Genomic DNA, 13084 nt, shown 5'->3' with positions numbered 1-13084 from the left:
GTTACACTGTGGCAGAGTTGAAGGAGAAAGAATATTCTATGCTTGAGACACTTTGCTAGCACTTTACATCGATTGTCCCATTTAATTCTTATTGCAAATATACTAAACATATACGTCTACTCCATTTTACAGAGGGGGGAACTGAGGCTCCAAAAAGTTATGTAAATTGTCGCCAACAGCATACCTAAGATTGAACCTAGCTCTCTCCAGGTTCTAAAGCTATCGCCTTTTTTTGTCTGTTTATCACCTGGTATTTGTCTGGCACTTCATTTCTTTCTTTCTCTCCTTTTCTCTTACATTCCACTGCCATCACCCTCCTTGCAGAGGCACACATTTGAAAGTGTTTAATACAGTTCTTTGTTTTAAATGTCTTCTTAGAAAATGTGTTCTTATTTTCTGGGCATTTGTTTTTAATTTACTTACATGGTCTTGTATTGTATATCTCATTCTGTTTGTTCCTTTCTCACCGAGCACTGTTTTTGCATGTACTGATGTTGTCACATGTACATCGAATCCCGTTTTTAATGGATTCGTACTGCCTCAACTGTCCCCTACACCAAGATGTGTCCACCAAACAACGGTAACATCTGACATTTGCACAGGACCTCCTAGCTTTCAAAACGCTTTCACACAGACCTACACTGCTACGAGCTTGGTCCAAGCTCTCTCCTGGTTTATTTCCATGGTCTCCTGACGAGGCTCCCTGATTCCAGCCTCGATGCACTGCAGGCTAACCTCAGCAGCTGTCTGCATTGCAAGTTAAAGTCAACGTCTTTACAGTGGCTTCTAAGACCCTTTCAGGATTTGGCCCTGCAATAATTTTCCAAGAGAAGAAAGAAGGAAGACAGAAAAGAAAGAAAGAAGAGAGGGAAAGATGGAGGAAGACAGACAGACAGACAAACTCCAGAATGGCAGATGGGACACACAGATCTAATTTCAGCCCCTCCTGAAGCACCATTAAAATGAGAGTCAAAGAATTGTTCCAAAAAGATAGTCATCTATAAGAACTAGCAGAATGGAAGAGGGTAGAGGAGTAACAAATTGTAGAGACTAGAAAGCAGAAGGAAAAGTAGTAAATCCCTAAACAGATTTTTTTAAAACACCAATCACAAGGCAGCAGTAGGATGAGCAGGGAGCCAGTCCATTTTGCACTGCAGAGCTCCTAAAGGCTCAGGAGGACCAGATGCTCCTGCAAGTGGGAGAGGGGGCAAGAAGCTAAGAATGAAGAGAAAGTCTGTTTACAAAGCAGTCAGATACTCAGATTCCTTCATCTTCTCCTCATGACCAGGTGTCTTCCTCTCCCTTACCCGACAAAGACTTGAGGTTTATTATCTGCAGAAGTAAAATACAAGATCTTTGACCTGGAGAACGAGAGGCAAAGTTGATGGCAGTGGCATGGTACAGTAAACAGAAGGATTCAGTGAGCATATGAACACCAAATATTGAGACCTTCTTGCCGTATTCTTACAATCTATTCCCACAATGCTGGCACCCAAGCCTCACAATCCAAGCAGGAAAAGAAAAGGTCCTTCTCTGAGGAATGTGATATGTCCAGGAGGATGTAAGTCAGAACTCCTTAAGGAAACCACCCAGCTGAATCACCTTACAATGAATATGAATAGCCAGTATGCCCCACTCATACTCAGAGCTTCCAATAGAATCACCCTAATATGAACAGGTTACGAAGTTTACAAAACATCTGAGGAAAGGTACCAATGTGAAAAACAGAGGCAAGGCATGAACAGAATTTTAGAAAACTTCACAAAAAAGACGTAAAAGAACATCAATGATTAAAAGAATCAGATACCAGAAAAGGAAATATTAAGAGAACCAAAAAAATAAGATAGTAGAAATTAGATATATAACAGCTGAAATGAAACAATTAATAGCATTGAAAGACAAAGTTGAGATACATTCCATAAATTAAAAGAAAAAGATAAAGAAATGGGAAAAGCATTTGAATACTGGACTTCCTGGATTGGTTTTTTAACATTAAAGAGCCAGTCTCAGAGGACAAATACACAAATATTCAGAGTTCCAGAAAAGAGAGAGAGAGAGAAAAAGAAATATTCACGGAAATAATTCAAAAACCTTTCTTCAACTTGAAGGATCTAAGTTTCAGATAGACAGGGACCACTGAGAGCTCAGCACAATACAGTCTTTTGCTAAAACATGTTTTTATGAAATTTCAGAACACAAGGAAGAAGGAAGAGATTCTACAACCTTCTTGAGAAAATTCAATTCTGAGGATCAGAAGTTAAGATGATGTTGGATTTCTTGACAGTAACACTGGAAGTTAAAAAGCAATGGTGAGAGCCAGCACTGACAGCCTAGTGGTTAAACTTTGGCACACTCCACTTCGGCAGCCCGAGTTCAGTTCCCAGGCATGGAACCACACCACTCGTCTGTCAGTAGCCATGCTGTGGTGGCGGCTCACACAGAAGAACTAGAAGGACCTATAACTATGTACTGGGGCTTTGGAGAGGAAAAAAAACAGAAAGGAAGAGGAAGACTGACAACAGATGTTAGCTCAGGGTGAATCTCACCAGCAAAAAGAAAAAAAAAAAAACCAATGGTGAGATTCATTGCTGAATGTTAACATGAGCGGGTAAAACTCTAAGGAGAAAATGGTACTTGCATAGCCTCAAAATATCTCCCCCAAATATTTATTAATCATTGTTGTGTTTTTAAAATATGTCCCAAATTATTTGATATTCCTCCTTCAAAAGTGAAGCTTAATTCCCCTTCCTTTGAGTGTGGGCTGGATTTAGTGACTCATACAGAGGAAAGGGAAAATTAGTAACCTCACAGTGGAAAAACCTACTGGATACCACCTTAACCAAGTGATCAAAGTTAACATCACCAGTACATGTCATGTTGACATCACACATCCCCTGATATGATGACATGAGCAGGGCCCTTTCACCTCTGTGGTATTATTCCCCAAAATCCACAACCCAAGTCTTAACATGAGGAAACATCAGACAAGCCCTACAGAGAGACATTCTACAAAAATGCTGACCATACTCTTCAAAAGTATGAAAGTTATTAAAAATAAGGAAAGACTAAACAACTGTTACAGATTGAAGGATTCTGAGGAGGCAGGATGACTAACTACAATCTGGTGTCCTGGATTTTACCCTGGAACAGACAAAAGATGTTAGTGGGCAAGCTGGTGAAATATGACCAAAGTCTGTAGTTCAGCTAACAGTAGTGTACCAATAGTAATTTCTTAGTGTTGACAATCATGCCACGGTTATGAAAAATGTTAACATTAGGGGAAGCCAGGTAAAGAGTATACGGGAACTCTGGACCATCTTTGTAGCTCTTCTGTGAATCTAAAATCACTTCAAAATTAAAATTTTTTTAAGAGAATGGCAAAATACCTTCAAAATTCTGAGAAAAACTGATGCCCATTTCAGTAATTTACACTCAGCCAAACTATTGCTCAAATGTTAGAGCAAAATGAAGACATTTCACACTTTTCCCCATATACTCCTTCTCAGGAAGTTATATGAGGTCATGACCAATGAAAACAAGAGAGCAAAGGAGGCAAGAGGAAGAAAAGCAAACAAGAAACAGATGTGAAGAAGATAAGACAACATCGAGCACAGAAAACCAGAACACAAATCCGAATAGCAAACCATTAGCAAAATCTAAGACCTGAAATCTGGGGAGCCCAAATACCAATACAAAGTTCAAAAGACCAGAGGTAGGCTCAAAATGGGGTCACTTTAGCAAGAGTTCATGGGGAGGTGTATTTGGAGCAAGAGCAGAACAGAATTAAGCAAGGAGGGCCCAAAGTGATCACCATGAAACAACTTTGGAGAGGCCACAGCTCACCTTTGTTGACTGATGCGTACAGATGTATGGCTTTATCCCACTGAACTAAAGAATCATAAGCAGGTAGTTCAGAATGGACTATAGAAAGGAAAGTTTGGGTTCAATATAATGAACAATAGAACTGTCAAAACTAACAAAAGATAAAAAATGGCCTATCTTAAAAAATAATGAAATCACTGGCACTGGAAATGTTCCAACATAAATTAGCAGATGACTTGTTCATGATGCTTGAATCCAGTCAGCCGATAGCTATGCTGACCACATAACCTCCAATGGCCTTCTCAATGCTGACTTAGATAACTGTTTATATGAGAAAGACAGTAATACTCTATTTCCTTGTCTCTGCACTCAGGAGTCCATTTAACGGTGTAGGATAAAGTTCCATCTGAGGTGACAAAACAAAGAATCTTATGAAATGGACTCTTAACTCTAGTGTTCTTCCAGAAATATTTCACAGTATGACCTAAAGTAAGTGTGTCTGATGAAATAGTTATGATATTTTTGGAAGTAACTAACTTTCAGCATCTCATAATGCCTTTCCAGCTGAGGTCCTAGGCAGAAAAACAGGCTGTTTTTAAAGTACTATTAACAAATATTTTGCTTCCACAGGGAACGTGGCTCCTATTCTAACAATAAGGAAAAAGCCAGATAATCTACAAATTCATAACTTCTCTTGAGTCCATCAGAGAACTGAGATCACACAGCAACCAAGTAAACTGAATTCCAAAGAGGGACAAGCCCCTCCAAGGAGAGATGCATACATGATCTGTTCCATCTTTGGCTAAACACAGGAGAAACAGGTAAACATAAGAAGGTAACAAGAAATCAGTTAACATTTTAACAAATTCTTAAAGACAAAGAATGGGCTACCATGTCAGTTTGGAATACTGGGGAGCCCCAGACACAAAAGAGTTCAAACTCACTTAAAAGCTCTTTTTCATGGACCTCCATCAGAGGCCCTATAGGAAGATTGGGGGCACGGCAGGAGATGGGAACAAGTCCCCCTCCCTGGAGCAGTGCAGGGAGGGTGATCACCTGCTTCAGAAAGCCCCACCGACCTCGCCAGATCATTCCTTCAGAAAGAGAAAGAGTCTTAAGCCACTGAGGAAGCAGTACCAAACCTTCTGTCCCCAGATCCAAGAGAAAAATCCACTACCCCTGAGGAGGGGTAGAAGCAAAACTCATGTGTCTCATGGTTGTGGGGCAGGCTGGCAACTAGAATGCTATAATGTAGTCTAGGATGCTACAATGGTACCAGAGGTCACCTACCACTGGGGAGGGACACAAAACGCTTTCCCGTTCAAACCTACCACAGACACAGGGTAGAGCTGGTTGCCATAGAAAGGAGAGGCAGGAACACTGAGAAAACTTCACCACTGGGGCACAGGAATGCAAAGCCTGCCTAAGTCTGAGGCTGCCAAGACCACAAAGAACCCACCCTGCCCTCACCAAGTAACAAGAAAGAGTAGTTTATTACTGCAGAAGGAGTAAGAGCTTGGAGAGAGATCCTCTCTGTGGCCCTGCAATGTAGGATCTGCCAAAAGCTGAGGGTGGAGGAGAAATATTGAGAAAAACTACTTAGTCCCCACTTCCCACTTTAAGCATAGATAATAGCAGCTCTTAGTTAGTGGATAATTATTATTACTGGAATAATCTGAAGCTCTGGAGCACTAAAGGCAACAGGAGCAACACAAACCCAAATTTAGCTCAACTCCCGACTAGACCGACTCAACCCCACACATACTGATAGCCTGATAGAAAAAGAAGCAAGCTCATTTCTGACCATAAATTTTATTTACCTCAGTTTCTGTATTTCTGTACATGCTGTCCAGCAATCAATTACAAATCATGACAAGCATTAAAAAAAAAAAAACTCTGTCAAGAGATAAAGCAATCAACAGAACCAGACTGAGAGAGAACTCAGATGTTGGCACTATCAGGCAGGAACTTTAAAATGACTACCATTCATATGTCAAAGAACAAAGTGGAAAGGTAGGCGACATGCATAAATAATATAAAGGGAGTTTCAGCCAAGAAATGTAATATAAAACAAGAGTCAAATGGAAATGCTAGGAATCAGTAGTTGAACAGATGTTGAATTTGGTGATCTCCAAGCTGCTCACAACCCTGGCATTCTATGATTCTAAGATCACCACTTCAAGAAGGTAAGAGAAGAAAAATCAAAAGAAAGAAATGGATGGTTTACATGGAGATAACATGAGGCAATCAATAATGTCCCACTGGAATTTTCCCTCACATCTTCAACTTAAAATATATAAAAGAATGAGGAAGTACTATACCCACCTCTGGACAAAAAGTAAATTCTGTTAACCTAAAGACATTATCTGTTTTGTTCATTTTACATACAAACAGAAAATCTCTAAATTGTCCTGCCGTTTAGTCATGGCATGCTGAATCTTTCCTTTTTATTAGAAATCCTCCCAACTTTCATACCTTATTTATAATTCTAACTTCAAAGGATCGTCCAAACTACTTACAACGTAATGTTTAATTGTTAAGAAGAAAAATATTTATCCAAGCTGTCTGTTGGGTGAGTTTTGACAGCTGACATCTATGATACAGGAAGCATAGGTCTTATACTGAGTAGACATTAGATAAAAGTGTGCTCAAAGAAGGAACATGTAAAGCAGCCCTTTATCTCCTGGCAAGTAGCCCTTTGATGACTCAGGGTTATTGCTCCTGGTGGTGACTTAGTACCATCACTCAAATGACAGAAAGGAGTTTTTAATTAAGACATAGACTCAAAGGACAAACAAAATAATGGCAATGAAAGTAAAATTTTGGAAGTTGCAAAGTTAGTAGGTGGGTGGCAAAAGACTTAGTTGACCTGAGAAAGCTGAGTTCTAAAGAGCAGTGGGAAAGCAGTAAGTCAACTCAATCTATGCTGCAGAGTCCCCAAGACATTCAGGAATTTGGTGGCATAAAGAATTTTTGGAAATGGGTGTAAAGATGGGGCTGAAAACAGAAGAGTTGGTTGTCATTTTGGAAAGAAACAAAGCCCCAGATTATCACACTGCACAAACAGGAAACTAATGTTCCCTCACTCCAGCAAAAGCTGAGGCATATCTTCCAAAGAAAAGTAAACAGTGGGTCTCTGGACTAGGGGACAGTAGGCATAGATGAAGGTAAGGGCATTGTACTCTAGCTGACACCTCTTATGTACCTGAACCTCTCAACCTCGCCTGTCTCTTGTTCCAGCTGTGCAGGGCTCTAACCAACTGCACACCTGACCTCCTCCTGTGTGACTCACATTTCCTTTCCTAGGATTTAACTGATGAAGTCATTGTGGAACTCTTCTTAGCACTCATATCACACATGTGCAACCTGAACTTGAGGGGGAGATGAGCCCAGTGGGGCAAAGTTTTGATCAAAGGAAGGCTGGAACCAGTGGATAATTCTCTACCACTCCTTACCCTAAAGAAACTGGTCCTGAGATGCAGTACATGCTTCTCAGGGGTGGGGTCCTGGGGACTAACCAATCAGCAGTATCCTTATATTGGATCTCATTCTTCCAGTGCTGCACTCACCTGTTCCTCCCTCCTCCTCTCTAGGACTGTACTCCCTAATAAGATCGTAGCACAAATGCCTCCACTTCCATTTCTGTTTTCTGTGGATCCAAGGTTATGACAGTTGGTGCCAGAGGTGGCCCTAGAAAGCATTACTCACTTGACGGCAATAAAGGCCCCACTGCTGGTAGTAAATCGCCATTATAATGAATAAGACTATCACCTGTTTTATCACCAGCCCTCAGCACATAAGAGAGAAAGGAGAGTCCCTGTTCAAAGAGGAAGCAGCTTATATGCCAAAATGAAGACCTAGAGGACTTGGCTACGATGTACTGGCAAGAATTGGGGAAGCATGTGTAGGACGGCATCTTGAGGGGTTGGACCGGGGTGGGAGGAATATAGGGCTAAATAGGAATTCATGACCTAGAGGGACTCACTTATGATATGGAATTCAATGTTCTGGCAAGAATAACTGAATCTGGTCCTAATAGTTCGTTGGATGGCTTCTTGAATCTTAGACATGACAGTCTACTGTAAATGAGACAGAGATGCCAGAGTTTCTTTGGCATAATATTGAGGAGGGAGGTCAGAGGGTTCAGGGGTTGGGAAAGTTAGAATGGATTTATATGTAAGAACCAGCCACCTGATTATGTTCCCTGAGAGGGCCAAGGGGACACTTGCTTCATGATGTCAATAGGGAAAACACTGGTGAGAGAAGGGCTATGGATGGGGACTATCTTCTGAAGGCTGGGGCTGAAAGTAAGAGATGTTCCTAGGGAACTGAGGTCCTTAGAATAACAAGGATTCCCAAATGGGTAAAAACCACTTATGAACACTTAACCATAACAGGTAAGGAGGAAGGAACTACCACAAAGAGTGAAAACACCAGACTGGCATTGCTTCCACCATTGGGGATCAGGGCATTTCTAAAGATGAGATAGATGGTCAGAGAAACTAGATTGTTGCTCAAATTGTATAATCAAGATGGAGAGGGAGACAGAGAGGGCACAAAGAGAAAATTGATGGCAGCTGCCACAAAGGAAACTCAAGTGCCTCACTCTGTTTCAAAAACGAAATCAGTTCACAAACCAAAGCTGAGTGATCCAAAGTGCCATTGCCGTGTAATTTTTCACTGGAGAAAGTAAACAGGATTATTCAGATTTTCAAAGACTGTTGGATATAGGATCTAGTTGACATTGTCACTAGAGGCTTAAATTCTATCATGGTTCCCAGGTTAGGGTGATAGCACATGATGGCCATGTGACAAAGGGAGGTTTTCCCTATGTCCAGCAGCTTCAATGCATCTGCAAATTCAACTTGTATTTATTTCCTTGGGTCTCAAGTGAGTATATGGGATAGTTATACTTAGCGGCTCAGAGAAACCTCACATGGGTTCCCCTGATCTGTGGAATAAAAGGCATTATGGTAAGAAAAATGAAGTTAAATCCCTTAAAACTGCCCCATAAGCCACGACAGTAAATGTTTTTTGCTGAGGAAGAGTCATTCTGAGCTAACATCTGTTGCTAATCTTCCTCCATTTTGTATGTGGGTCACCACCACAGCATGGCCACTGACGAGTGGTGTAGGTCCACACCCGGGAACTGAACCCAGACCACCAAAGCAGAGCATGCTGAACTTAAACACTAGGCTGCCAGGGCTGGCCCAGTGAATCTTTTTTTTTTTTTTACATATATTGATAATACATTTATTGAAAAATTAGGACAGAAAAATATAAGTGAAGAAAAGAGAAAGGAAAAAATATTAACAATCATTATCTCTAGAGTCTGGGAACCTAGGATATTTTGTAGTTTATCCTTTATACATTTCAACACTTTCCAAATTTACGAGAATAAATTTGTATTACTTCTATAACTGAGGGGGAAGCACATATACGTGGGTGTGTATATAAATATATACATTCCCAATTCTATTAACTATTCACACACAATCATTTAATTTTTTGCTGAAATTAAATCCATTCAACAAATATAGCAGCTTCCTAATAGTAAAGTCTGCAATTTTATGCTTTCTTACATTAAAGATTTGTACTACTATGCCTAAAATTTCCCTTTAAGTTTCTTTTTTTTAATTGAGGAATAATTGGCATGCAACATTATATTAGTTTTAGGTGTACAACATAATGATTTGATATTTGTATATATTATGAAATGATCACCACAATTAATTAACATCTGTCATGATACACACAGAATTTTTTTCTCGTGATGAGAACTTGTAAGATTTACTTTCTTACCAACTTTTAAATATGCAATATAGTATATTAACCATAGTCACCATGCTGTACACCACATCCCCATGACTCATTTATTTTATAACTGGAAGTTTGTCTCTCTTAACTCCTTTCACCTATTTCACCCACCCTCCACCCACCGCCTCTGCAAACCACCAATCCATTCTCTACATCTATGAGCTTGGATTTTTGGTGGCGGTTGTTGATGTTGTTGTTGTTAGATTCCACACATAAATGAGATCATACAGTATTTGTCTTTCTCTATTTGACTTATTTCACTTAGCATAATGCCCTCAAAGTCCATCCATGTTGTTGCAAGTGGCAAGACTTTATTCATTTTTAAGGCTAAATAATATTCCATTGTATATATATACAACTTTTCTTTACCCATTCATCTGTCAATGGACACAGGTTGTTTCCATATCTTGGCTATCACAAATAATGCCACAATGAACATGGGGGTGCATATATCTTTTCAAGTTAGTGGGTTTTTTTATTCAGATAAATACCCAAAAGTGGAATAGCTGGATCTTATGGTAGGTCTATTCTCAGTTTTTTGAGGAACCTCCATACTGTTTTCCAAAGTTGGCTACATCAATTTACATTCCTACCAACAGTGCACAAGGGTTCCCTTTCCTCCACATACTCACCAATACTTGTTATTTCTTGTCTTCCTGACAATAGCAATTCTAACAAGTCTGAAGGAATATCTCATTGTGGTTTTGATTTGCATTTCTCTGATAATTAGAGATGTTGAGCATCTTTTCATGTACCTGTTGGCCATCTGTATGTCTTCTTTGGAAAAACGTCTATTCAACTTCTCTCACCATTTTTTACTAAGATTTTTTGTTTTTCTGCTATTGAGTTGCATGAGTTCTTTATATACTTTGGATATTAACCCCTTATCAAATATATTATTTGCAAATGTTTTCTCCCATTCAGTAGACTCCCTTTTCATTCTGTTGATGGTTTCCTTTGCTGTGCAGAGGCTTTTTAGTTTGATGTAATCCCACTTGTTTATTTTTGCTTTTGGTGTCAGATTGAAAAATCATCACCAAGACCCACGTCAGGGAGCTTACTGCCTATGTTTTCTTCTAAGAGTTTCATGGTTTCAGATCTTACATTCAAGTCTTTCATCCATTTTGAGTTAATTTTTGTGTACTGTGTAAAATAGCAGTCCAGTTTCATTCTTTTGCATGTGGCTGTCCAGTTTTTCCAATGCCATTTATTGAAGACTTTGTCCTTTCTCCATTGTATATTCTTGGATCCGTTGTCATAAATTAATTGAACATATACGTGTGCATTTTTTTCTCGGCTCTCTATTGTGTTCCATTGATTTCTCTGTGTGTTTTTATGCCAATAGCATACTGTTTTGACTACTAAAGCTTTGTAATATAGTTTGAAGTCGGAGAGGTTTGTTCTTCTTTCTCCAGCTTTGTCCTTCTTTCTCAAGATTGCTTCAGTTATTTGGGGTGTCAAGGTAGTAAATCTTGAAGCAATACCATATCCTTCGAAAAGCTCAGAGATCCATGACCCCATCAGACAGAGGGACTGTCCCCACACCATAGCTCGCCCTCCCCGTTTAATTCACCTTTGACCCTTGACAAAAACAAGATAAATCATGGAAGATGGTGGAAATTACCATGAACTTAACCTAACAGTAGACCCAACTGCAGCTGCCTTGCTAAATTTGGTATCTATAGAGGAGCAGATCAACATTGCCCCAATCAACATTTTACGTTAATACCCACAATAAGCATCCACTGAGAAGAAGCTCACAAGCAACAGGTGGACAGTAATGACTTATCTTTGGATGTCAGACAACCTCTCTCCTTTTTCATTCCAATACTGGTTCCTGGGGCCCATGAACAGAGAAGACATCATGGCAATGATAGAGGCTATGCATGGACCCCAAAGCTTTACTCCCACTCCAAAAGGCAGAATTAATTACTGCCACTGTTGAATACCTAACCTACCAGCACCAATGACCAATACCGAACCTTTTGATAAGGCACCATTCCTCGAGGAGACCATCTAGGCACATAGTGATAAGCTGAATACAGTGAAACCCTTTAACCCTAGAAGGAAGAGCAATTTATCCTTACTGAAACTGACACTTACTCTACCCATGTTTGACTTCCTTATCCCCCATCTCTCTGCCAGCACTATCATCCAGGGGTTATAGAATACCTTCTTTCGCAACAAGAAATCTTCTACAACACTGACTCAGACCTAGGGACCCACTATATCAGGGGAAAGAGGTATTGAAATGGACAGATGACACTAGGACAATGGACAATATGAGAGGGGATATAGGATTTACTGGTTTTACAAGTACCCCATCACTCAGAGGAAGTTGGTCCAAAAGAAATTTGGAACAGCCTGTTAAAGGCTCAACTCAAATACCAGCTCAGGGACGATACTCTACAGGTTTGTTAAACTAGTGGTCCAAATACGAGACCGTACTCCAAATAGCTGGACTACACAGTTATGGGAACCAAAGAGTAGAAGTAGGATTGACTAATCTCACCATTATTCCCAGTGACCTATTTGCTTATTTTGTGCTTCTTATCTCTGCAACTTAGGCTTTCATAGGTTCCTGGTTCCTGATCAGTCACGGGAGGCGCAATCTTTTCCACTAGGGCCCTAAGAAGGTTCTCACCAAACTTGATTATATGTAACTTTCAATACTGCATGCTGGCAGATGGCTTTCTTCTTCCCCTTCAGCAAACAGAACACTTACAACCAAGCCAATACTGTCCAGGAACGAATTTAGAAGAACAAAATGATAAATAGGCCAATTCACCAAAACAACGCAGTAATACTAGATACATATATAACAGAGCTTGAAAATAGTTGAAGCAAACATTGATACAACTGAAAGAAGACAAAGACAAATGCACAATTACAGTTGGAGATTTCAATAGGCCTCTCAATGAAGAGCAGAGGTAAACAGAAAATCACAAAAGATATAGAAGACTTTAACAACACTATCAACCACCTTAACCAAATTGACATTTATAGAACACTCTCGCCAACAACTGCAGAATACACATTCTTTCCAAGTGCACATAAAACTTTACCAAGATAGATCACAGTCTGAGCCATAAAACAAGTCACAGTAAACTTAAAATGATTCAAGTCATATAACATATTTGTAATAACACAATGGAAAAGACCAGTATCAGAAAGGCATTTAGGAAATCTCCAAAGATGTGAAATCTGAAAAACATACTAATAAATAACTCATGGGTCAAACAAAAAATCACAATGGAAATTTTAAAATATTTTAAACTGAATTAGTATTAACATGATAATCTAAATTGGTAGGGTGTAGCTAAGGTGATGACTAGAGAAAAATTCTTGGCATTAAACATGTATATTAGAAAAACATAAAAGTTTAAAACTAACGACCCACGTTTCCACCTTAAGAAATTTGGAAAAGAGCAAATTAAGCCCAAAT

General features: G+C 39.5%; 1 protein-coding gene across 10 annotated transcripts in view; it reads right to left on the bottom strand.

Moving 5' to 3' along the window:
• The window catches only part of FUT10 (fucosyltransferase 10), a 259761-nt gene that overhangs the window by 178201 nt on the left and 68476 nt on the right, over positions 1–13084 (bottom strand). The window lies entirely within an intron of this gene.

The sequence above is a fragment of the Equus asinus genome, chromosome 27 (genome assembly GCF_041296235.1).
Source record: "Equus asinus isolate D_3611 breed Donkey chromosome 27, EquAss-T2T_v2, whole genome shotgun sequence".
NCBI lineage: Eukaryota > Metazoa > Chordata > Mammalia > Perissodactyla > Equidae > Equus > Equus asinus.
This window is presented reverse-complemented; position numbering and strand designations above follow the sequence as displayed.